Source organism: Mastomys coucha, unplaced genomic scaffold (genome assembly GCF_008632895.1).
Source record: "Mastomys coucha isolate ucsf_1 unplaced genomic scaffold, UCSF_Mcou_1 pScaffold13, whole genome shotgun sequence".
Taxonomy (NCBI): domain Eukaryota; kingdom Metazoa; phylum Chordata; class Mammalia; order Rodentia; family Muridae; genus Mastomys; species Mastomys coucha.
This window is the reverse complement of record NW_022196895.1, coordinates 46042953-46054523: the sequence shown is the minus strand read 5'-3', so window position 1 is coordinate 46054523 and position 11571 is coordinate 46042953.

Genomic DNA, 11571 nt, shown 5'->3' with positions numbered 1-11571 from the left:
TGTCTGGTGAACCCTAGTGATTAAAAGAAACCCATTGTAAAAGAGTACATGCTGAATGATTGTCTTTATGGCAAGTCAAAAGCCAAGCAAAAATAATCTCTAGTCCCATATGAAATAAGCTGGTTATCCCGAGTATGTGTGGCATAGAAGAGTTCAACTGTTCTGGGGTGGTGTTGGTAGTTAAAATGCATCTCACTTCTCAATATGCATGTTATACTTTAGTCTGTTTATAAGAAGAGGAAAAGTGATAAAGAGGGGAAAGGGAGGAGGGGAATAAGGAGAACAAGAGAGGAAATGGAAAGGCTGGAAAGATGGTTCAGTGGTTAAGAGCACTGACTGCTTTTTCATACGACCCAGGTTCTAGTCCCAGCAACTACATGGTGGCTCACAACTGTTTGTAACTCCAGTTCCAGGGAATCCAATATCTTCTGATCTCTCCAGGTACCCAGGCATGCAGGTGATATAGACATACATGTAGACAAAACACCCACGCACATAAAATACTTTTTTTTTTTAAATTTAAAGAAAAGAAATAGAAGAATAGAAATAGAATAGGAAACACAAGAAAATTGAAGTAACAGCTATAAAGAAAGCAAGCAAGCCAACAAATATAGCGCCTGCAAGGATGTTTAGTACCATACTTTAAAATCACTGGGGAGATGGCTCAGGCAGCAGAGCACTTCCTGTGTAAGCCTCGGTGGGTGCCGGGGTCTGCATCTGTACTCCCAGCACTGGAGAGAGAAGAATCTTCAGGCCTGTCTAGGTTCAACTAGTTCTGTCTATATTTGCAAATGCCGTTCCCTCAAACTGGAAACCCAGAACCCCTCCCCATTTGAGTCCAAGGCTGCCGGCTGAGAACATCCTGCTTACTAGACAAGGGCATCTACAGAAAGTCCTTGCACTCAGTAAGGAAGGAACAACCGTACCGTACCTCTAAGATGCGCAGCTTCATCTGTCCTGCCTGAGGAGGTTCACATCAACTTAGAGCTGGATTCCAAGATTGTGTGCAGGAAGATTTGGATATTACGAAAAGTAGGCAGAGAGAGACTTGTAGGTAAACTGTTTTAGGGAGCATCTCTTGTGTTGAAATTGATTACTGAAAGACTGATAAGCTTAGTTTGTTTTACATTCCAAAGTTAGTTCACACTGACAGCAGCCAGGGAATCAACGCCTCTTATCAACATGGCGACTTTCGTGGACCTGGGGTGGCTTTGGCATTAAGAGCATTTGCGGCTCCAGATGCGTATGTAGCAGAGGATGGCCTTATCTGACATCGGTGGGAGGGAGGCCCTTGGTCCTGTGGAGGCTTGATGTCCCAGTGTAGGGGGATGCTAGCGCGGTGAGGCTGGAGTAGGTGGAGTGGGGGGGGGTGAGTAGGTGGCAGAGCACCCTCATAGAGGTAAAGGGGAGTGGGGAGAGAGGGAATGGGATAGGGGGGTTGTGAAGAGATAACTGGGAAAGGGGATATCATTTGAAATGTAATGGAATAAAATGATTAATTAAAAAAAGAAAGAAATTTCAAAAAAAGAAATTAAGAAAAGAAAGAGCACTTGTATAAAGAGCACCCACTGCCTTTAAGAGGACCTTAGTTTGGGTCCCAGAACCTGCATGGTGTCTTATAACCATGTCTCTAACTCCAGCTCCGGAGGAAGAGGTCATGCTCTTTCCTCCTCTGTGGGCTCTGCATGCACATGCTACACACACACACACACACACACACACACACACACACACACACCATACAATAGATTTAAAAAAAAATGGTAGTTTTCCCTTCCCTTAAGCTAAAAGGAGTGGTCAGCCAACGTCTTGTCTGTAGAGTTTCCTTTAAGAGCTTGGGGGTGAGGAGGGAAGTATGGCAAAGGCCACCTGTAAGATATTAGAGCAATGTCTCTCTTGGTCTGCTATGGAAGTCCAAGCTGATTCAGAACACAGAGTGGGGTTTATAAGCAATGTACATCTTTACATGTATCATGCTTGGATGAGAGGGCATGGTTAAGTAAAGAGATAAATATAAATGTGTTTATGTCCTTGTGTGGTGTGTGTGTGTGTGTGTGTGTGTGTGTGTGTGGTGTGGTGTGTGTGGTGTGTCTGTGTCTGTCTGTGTCTGTCTGTATCTGTTTGTGTCTGTGTGTGTCTGTCCATGTGTGTGTCTGTGTGTGTGTCTGTATCTGTGTGTGTCTGTGTGTGTGTTTGTGTCTGTTTGTGTCCGTGTGTATGTCCATGTGTGTGTGTGTGTCCTTTATTTTTCCACTTACTTTTTGACACATGGTCTCTCACTATATTATAGCTTAGATTTGGTTAGGCAGCTGGCCAGCCAGCCGAGGGATCCTCCTGTCTTCACTTTCCCGTTCCCCTAGGTTAGGCTATAACCACAAGCCCATACTCTTTTTGTTGGTTTGTGTCTTTGTTTGTTTAATGTGGGTGCCAGAGATCTGTAATAGGTTCTCATGCCTGCATGATAAGCTCTTTATCAACTAAGCCATCTTCCCAATTCCATATTTGAAAAATAAGTTAAGCTAAATTGTGAACTTCAAAATCTCATCTTTTCATAATGATGAAAAATAAAATTTCTTTCCTGAGTCAGTGTCAGAAGTGTGATTTGTCTAGAAGGGCTCTGGAACAACTCTCTGGATGGAACTCAGCGTGAAGGAGAAGAGCCCTGTCTTTTCTAGAGACAGAGAAAGCCAACGGGGCTAAATCTCAGTGAGGGTCTGACCCCGACCTTGGGCTCAATGCTCAAGGGTCTCTTCTGAGTTTGCTCTCTAATCCTCTGCCAATAAGAGGACAGGACATTTTGTTAGTGCTATCCCTCAGGACAGTGATAGTGACATGTGGCCAAATGCTGGGAAGAATTTACTGACGCCTGGGTCAACGGCAAGACAGTCCATAAACATGGCTTCAAGGGAAGTGAGTCTCTTCAGATCCATGCTAGTGTGTACTCCTAGGTCTCCCCACGAGGGCTTAAGGGGCACTCGTATACTTCATGAGCACAGGTTATGAAGTCAGAATTTGTCTACCTTCCTGAGGTGTGGAGAAGTCTACTTTTCAAGATAAATGATTTAAAACAAAAGGTTTTAAAGTAACTGCTGTATTATCCTGTACTCAGGAAGTGGGTGATGGAAGATTGTGAGTATTGTCAGCCTGGACTACAACTGAAATGCTTTTTCAAAAAACAAGGCAAGCAAGTTCCTCTTTGTGGATATCACAAATATCACTCAGATATTTGTGAAACTTTAAATATGAATTAAATGTTAACTCTTGATGAAACTACTCCTTGTTTTCAAATTCATTCTTCCATGTCTTGTTTGTAATCTGCAGCTTATCATGGACTCATTTGTAACTAGTTTTTTTTTTTTTTGTTTTTGTTTGTTTTTTGAGACAGGGTTTTCTGTGTAGCCCCAGCTGTCCTGGAACTCACTCTGTAGACCAAGCTGGCCTCGAACTCAGAAATCCACCTGCCTCTGCCTCCCAAGTGCTGGGATTAAAGGTGTACGCCACCACCTGGCTACTAGTTTTGTTTTGAATGAAAACAAAAGACCTGGGCTCAGTGGTTAAGAGCACTGGCTGCTCTTTCAGAGGTCCTGAGTTCAATTCGCATCAATCACATGGTGGCTCACAATCATCTGTAATGGGATCCAATGCACTCTTCTAGTGTGTCTGAAGACAGCTGCAGTATACTCATATAAATAAAAAATAAGTAAATCTTTAAAAACACAAAAAAAAACAAAACAAAGAAAACCAAAAGACCCATATGCATGTTTTGTTTCTTTTATGTATACTATCCCTCACACAGGCATGGATGTACATATGCATGCATGCTCATGCACATATACAGACATTCGCATAACATTTGATATTAAAAAAGGAATCTGCCATTTTGAGTCTATTCCTTTAAAAATGTCAGTTTTAAGCCCAAACTTGTAGGAAAATCTCCACATCATAAAGTATATCTTCAGCTCTCTGGGAAGCCAAAGTTAGAACTAGTTTAAGTGTGCACTGTCAGGCTCCAACCTCCCCACACCCCGTCAGTCAGCAAACTCTTTAGGAATAGCATCCAAGTGTTCCTGCACAGTCCAATGTTTCTTGAATAGTATAGTTAAATTAATTTGCCAGGCATGATTGGGGACTCACCTTTCACATGGACAAGAACGTAAACTACGAACGGATTAGCCAATCATTACTTCTTGTATTTGTTTCTACCTGAAAACAATTCCCCGAGGAACTCTAGATCCCCCGAGGGTTGGTGTCTTTGCTGGAGCCAGGACAGAAAAATAATGACATGGTATTTAGTCTGTAAAGACAACTTCAAATAACTACTCATTCTAGAGCTCAGGCCCTGACATAGTTCCTCCCATTACTGAAGCCAGGTTGCATGTGTGTGCAAATTCGGAAGAAAAGATAGTCTTCATCATACCCCGGAAGATCATTTTGTTGTTGTTGTTGTTGTTTTTGTTTGTTTTGCTTTGTTTTTTTCGAGACAGGGTTTCTCTGTATAGCCCTGGCTGTCCTGGAACTCACTCTGTAGACCAGGCTGGCCTCGAACTCAGAAACCTGCCTGCCTCTGCCTCCCAAGTGCTGGGATTAAAGGCGTGCGCCACCACCACCTGGCTCCAGAAGATCATTTTTATGCATTGGGATACCATGTTTGTCCAAAATTTGTTCATGTGCCTAGGAACCAGAAGGCTCGCCAAATAGTTTATGGTAAGGGTGTCATTGATACTGGGTGTCTCCTTTTAAAGTTCACCCCAGGCCCCCGAGTCATCTTGTGTTCCTTTGCCATTGGAGGAGCTAGAGTCTCCGTGACAAGAGTCAATCAAGTGGAAGCTGAATGCCTCAGTGAACACCCTGGATCCCATGAGTCAGAGGAGCTTTCTCTGTGGTTGGTAATATTTTGCATATGTTGTATCACATTGCATCTGGAAAAATCAAGTGGTCTATAAAATTCTACTGGAGGAAGTCCCCTGGAAACATTCAAATTGGTCTCTTTTTCTGCTGCGGACTGTATCCTTGCAGTGTAATAAACCGTAACTGTGACTATAACCCTTTCCTGGAGTCCCGCAAGCTCTCCTAGAGAACCATCAACCCCCAGGGTACAACTGAAGACTCCCAGAAGAACCTTGGCATACTTTGACTGGTACACAGAGAGGAAGTGATGCTGGATCTGTCTTGGTGTGAGGTATTCGAAGACCCGCAAACTTCTGCTTTTGGACTTGTGGTACTCTTAAGGGAACAGAGATAGAAGGTGCTGGGGGAGACCAAGAGGCCCAGTTACCCAGGATTCCAGGCTAATCTTCAGCCAGGAGGGAAGAGAAATGTCAAAAGTACAGGGAATGTAGCATGCACTCAGTCAGTATGAACATGCATGAGGTCCTGTGGTCAATTCCCAGTCCCAAATCTAAACAGGGAATGGTCTGGTTGAGCCTATGTAACCCCAAGAAATCATGACAGCTAAATGGTTTGGGTTAAAACACACACACACACACACACACACACACACACACACACACACACACCATCTATTGCCTGTGACTAATGCCAGCAGAAATGATCAAGCAGTTTACAGAAGTGTAGAATATAATGGTTAAGAGGTCATGCCCAAATAACAACCACCAGGCAGGATTTTTCACAACCCAATCGAAAATAATATTCCTAAATTAAAAGCAAAAGCCACTTTTTAAAGGGGACCTGAATTGGATCTGTTGAAGCCTGTAGCTGAATTCCCTTTAGGTTCAGGCTTCTTTGCATTGCTTCTTGGGAAATGGCAGGAGGCCAACAGTAAACTGCGCCCACAGAGGAACAGTCCTCAGCTTTCAGAGCCCTCTGTGCTTGATTTTATCTTCCAAACGAAAATATGAAATAGTTGGGTCTATACAAGTTCTAGAGACATAGGGAGAAAGCCCGGTGGCATGCCAGCAGCAGGAACTAAGTTGGCTGGTGGCTTCAGCCTCTGTTCTCTGTTCCCTGACAGGTTCTACCTGGTCACCCTCCAGTGATTTCCCAGGAGGAAGAGATGCCAAATGCCTGACACACTGTTTGAAAACACTGTGGAATGCTTGTACCCTCGGATTTTTGTTCCTCAGGGAATGTTTTAGCAAGGTAGTGGTGTGACTGCCCGGTTGTGAAAGTGGGGACCCTGGTTAGGTAAATGCAGCTATGCTGTGATTTCCGCCCAGCGATCAGGGAGGATTTATCCTTCGGAAAGCGAGTGGTCTTAGAAGACTGCAGCAGGCAATGAGGGTGCCCTTTAGCATAGAGAAATGGCAGTGCCTACTGAGCGAAGAAAAGTCTGTTTCAAGGGAATGAAAGAAGCAGGTCTTGTAAACTGTCAATTATCCCATTCGATGGTGTCAAGGTATTTACCCTTTACTTCTCTGCCTCGCGTTTAGATGCCACACTAAGCGGGTTTGGATGACTTAGCTGTCTGCAAGCTTTTAAATGGAAAAGTCAAAGTGCAGAGGAATTTACTGCCTTAGTCGACTTTGTGAATCAAAACACTCACTTTAAAAAAAAATCGGATATTAAACTAAAAAAAAAAAAAGAAATGTTTGCGTGCACATATTTTCTGGGGGTCAGAGAACAACTTGTGAGTCAGTTCCTCCTTTTATCATGTAGCTTCCAGGGTCCAAACACAGGCTTTCAGGCTTGGCTACACGTGCACTTAGCTCAGTGGTTCTCAGTCAGTGCGCCTAGATGCCCTCACCCCCAACCCCCAGGGAGGTCACACATCAGGTATCCTGCATATCAGATATTTACAATTTATAACAGTAGCAAAATTATGGTTACAGAGTAGCAACGAAAATAATTTTATGGCTGGGGGAGGGGAGCCAACACAATATGAGGAACTGTATTAAAGGGTCAAGCATTAGGAAGGGTGAGAACCACTGATTTAGCTGCTAAGCCATCTCGCTGGCCCCAATTCAAGTATTTTTCCCTCTTGTTAAGATTGAACTGTGAGTGCCTGATCAGTCATTTTATTTTCACAAGTCAAAACCAGAATTATGCAGCAGAGAGTAGAGAGGGCAGAATTCTCTTCAGTCACCCAGGAAGGACAAGGGGTGACTCACTGGCTGCCTGATCTTACAAAGATCGCATGGAACTTTGGTGAATACAGAGCTGGGTTCTCTGCCTGTGCAGAACATTTTTTTCCAAAGCACAGATGCTTTTCTCATAGCTGGGACTGCCGCCTGGCTTGTCCACATCCTCTCTCCATGCTCTGCAGACAGTATGCTGTGGCAGCAGACTTCAAGCTCATCACTGGGTGGAAAAGGACACTTCTTGGGCAAGACAAAAATGAGTCTTACAGTGTTTCCTTTTCAAGAATTTCCCCGAGGTAAAAAAAGGTCCCTCTGGTTCTGGGCCATACATAAGTGTCCCTAAGGATACCAGAGTAAAAGCGACAAAACTGTCCAACACTTGGAGGAGATGGTAATGGGCGATTATAAGCATAGATTTTCCTGTTGTACCATTTCTGAAGCAAAAGCTGACTCATTTTTCCTGATTAGTGTTTCAGTGTTTTCATTAGGGAGTTGTATAAAGGTTTCTTCTCTCTCTCTCTCTCTTTCTCTCTCTTTCTCTCTCTCTCTCTCTCTCTCTCTCTCTCTCTCTCTCTCTTTCTTTCTCTCTCTCCCCCCTTCCTCCTCCTCCTCCTTCTCTTTTCAAGCAGAGCCTCATAGTCCAGGCAGGCCAGGAATCATGAATCAATTATGCATTGAACTCCTGATATTACTGCCTCTAGCTCCCAAAGTGCTGAGATCATAGCTGCTTACCACCTCACCGCACTGGGCTTGGGGTTTTTTTTTTTTTATGATTTATTTTTAAATGGCTGTGAATATGTTTGTGTGGGTGAATGCTGGTGCTACCAGAGGTGTTTTATCCCTGGAGTCACAGGCCACTATGAGCTGGGAGCTGAACTCAGGTTCTCTATAAAAACAGTATATACTCTCAACCCCTAAGCCATCTTTCTAGCCCCTAAGTTTGATATATGATTTTTATTTTTTTTAAGATTTATTTATTTATTTTATGTATATGAGCACACTGTAGCTATTTTCAGACACACCAGAAGAGGACATCAGATCCTATTGCAGATGGTTGTGAGCCACCACGTGGTTGCTGGGAATTGAACTCAGGACCTCTGGAAGAACAGACAGTACTCTTAACCTCTGAGCCATCTCTCCAGCCTGATATATGATCTTTATATAAAAAGCTTTGTAGTTGTTACTTGAATTACAGAAAATGAAGCTGTGTCAGAGCTAAGATAAAATTTTATCTGTGAAATAACTGTTCTAAAACCGCCTTGAGTTTAAGTTATGTTTAAATTATCAAGCCAACACTGCTAAGTTCAGCTAATTTAGAAAATGCAAGTGTGGAAATCCAAGTTTGACAACAATATTTAAACACTATTATTCCCGCCAACATGCTGTTCCATTTGAATATTTTAATTTTCTAGTGAATGGATAACACAACTTCCACTACAAATATTTCAGCCTATGGATGACTACATGGATCTTTCATTTATCAAGGTGGGTTTGTTCAATTATAGCTTAGCTCTTATACAACCCATCATATCTCAAGGGGCATTTAAAACTCAGTGGGGGAAAAAAAAATCCCACCTGTCAAGTTCAAGCTACAAAAAGTATTATCTTAAACCATGGAGTAGGAGTGGGGGGGGGGGCTCAGGAATCCATCAGAAGATTAAGCTTTGTAGGTCTTGTTTTACAAGTATATTAAAATAGTGGGGTAGGGGCTTTCTAGAGACATCACAAATGAGACCCTGCTACAGGGACATTTCTATGCCATTAAGGTTTCTCACACATGCTTTTCTTTGTCACAAACTTGAGTTGTATATGTAAGTGCTAATAATCTGAAAGACACAGTATGTTTTTAATCTTACTTGTCAAAATGGTTTTCCGCCTTCAAACCTGGAAATAAAGTTGAAGCTTTGAACTGATGTCATACTACTCCTTGGCGCACAATGGGGGATTGCCTAGGGGCAAGCAGAGTGCTGTGCCTCCTCCAAAAGCTCTCTGGGGGAGGGGCGCCTCCCCTCATGAGCCCGTGTTCAAACTCAACTTAATTGTGAGCACCTTGAGTTGAGGCACCACAAGAGACAGAAATCTGAGCTACACGATCCCTTCAAATTAGAACTCATGCTGCAACATTGAAAATGACTTTGTATAGTATTAGACCTGGATCTTTGAGAATAGGTCAGACCTACAGTGTTTTAAATTTGGTCTAAAAAGGACATTATTTGAAAAGTTTTTTTTTTCAAGAGGTATAAAAACCTCTTTTCTAAGACAATATGGTTACTATTGCTTTTAGACATGCTACATTTAAATACAAGCAAGGGTACACCGATACTGTAACTGTGATACTTAATTGTGATCTCAAGAAAAACCTAAATTTCCCTTGCCTCCGTTTCATCATTTGAAAAGTAATGAAGATTTTGGTGAGGGGGGGTTATTGTGTGAGTATGCCTGGCATATAAATGTTAATTGCCAATGTTGGTTATCATTCTCTTATTATATAGCTCATACATTTTGCAGAAAAACCATCAGCACAAAATAAAATCAATTCTAACACATTTTCTTTCATGAGATCTAAAAAGACATTATTTAGAAGAAAAGGGTGATATCAGGCGAGTTACAATAAGAGAGACAGAAAGAGGGAGGGAGGAAGGGAGAGAAAGAGAGAGAGAGAAAGAGAGAGAGAGAGAAGGAGGGAGAGAGAGAGAGAAGGAGGGAGAGAGAGAGAAAGAGAGAAAGAGAGAGAGAGAGAGAAGAGAGAGACAAAGACATATAAGATCCCAAATTGTATTAGCTTAGCTCAGAGTTATCTACCTTAAGCTTGTTCAAATTCTTTCCAGTTGTAGCCCTTCCTGCCTAAAGCCATGCAAAACAGGAGAGAGCCTACTCACATAGAAATTAGCTTGCTACACATAAAAAAAAAAAAAAAGGGGGACCTACATGCATCAGGAAATAACTTGCTAATCATGACATTTTAACTCACCCAGAAATACATACTTTCCAGATGAAAGACTAACAAGACGATTTTCAGAAGATTCTAAAAAATGGCAGCATAGATTCTCTGCTTCAGCATACAGTTAGTCTTCCATGTCCATAGGTTCTGCATAAGTGAGTTAAATTTTTTTTTTAAATGTGTTTGTAGGGGCCAGCAACATGGCTCAGCAAGTAAAGGTACCTTCTGCTACAGGTACCTGATCCATGATTTCTCATTCCTAGGACCTACATGGAAGAGTGGACACAGGACACACCAAACCCAACACACATGGTGGAAGGAGACAATCAACTCCTCCAAGTTGTCCTCTTCTGGGTATGCAGAATTGTGCATGTGACCTTCTGCCTGCTTTATATGTTTATGTAGTATACACACATACACACATACACACAAATAAGTAAATATTTAAAAAGTTTGCATTGAACACACACACACACACAAACATAATTTTTTTGTGGTTATTCCATAAACAAAACACTCCTTTCCCCCAAATCAGCAATTCCATTGTATTATGTGTTATAAGTTATACCTCTTGAGACTTGTAAATATAGGAAGATACACAGGCGCTAGATACAAATACTATATGCCATTTTCTATTAGGGACATCTTCCATGTTCTCAAATTAACTTTCCACAGATTCTTCTTTTTTTATGCCTTCTTGGGTATGTTGGCTAGTCTTATATCAACTTGACACAAGCTAGAGTCATCAGAGATTAGGGAGCCTCGATTGAGAAAATGTCTCCATACGATAGGGCTGTAGTCATGCATGTAGGGCATTTTCACAATTAGTGATTCAGAGAGTAGAGCCCAGACCACTGTGGATGGGGCCATCCCTGGGCTGGTAGTCCTAGGTTCCATTAGAAAGCAGGCTCAGCAAACTGTGGGGAGTAAGCCAGTAAGCAGCACTCCTCCGTGGCCTGTACATCCGCTCCTGCCTCTAGGTCCCTGGACTGTTTGAGTTGCTATCCTTACTGCTTTTGATGATGAACTTTTATATAGAACTGTAAGAATAAGAAACCCTTTCCTCTCCAACTTGGCTTTTGGTCATGGTGCTTCATCATAGCAACAATGACCCTAAGGAGGACACTGACATACAAAACTAAGGGATGCTGCCACTGTCTGCATGTGCATTGTGCCGCTACCCTACAGGTCCATCAGTATGGCTCAAATGTGCAGATATTTCTAAATTTCTCCCCAAGGTCTTCAGTTTTGTTGGTCATGTCCTGAGCTCTTGAGCACTTCACTATCTGTACTTTTGCTGTGCAGGATTGGGTAGAGCAGAAGATGTGTCAGATCAGTGGCTCCCATGAGATCACACTCTTAGCTTCCCTGAGGTTGGTTAAGGAAGGCTGCCGAGCTCCGTTTATGAGTCATTTAGCAGTTATGAAGTCCAAATCATCAGTAATGCAGCCATCACGCTCGTGTTATAACCTCTAGGATCATCCAGAGGCTCCAGGAGGGAAGAATTATACTTCCAGCTCAAAGCAGGATTTGATATCACACAAGCATAGATAATTTTTGCTATTGCTCTTTATCTTTATCGAAAAAGTTGGG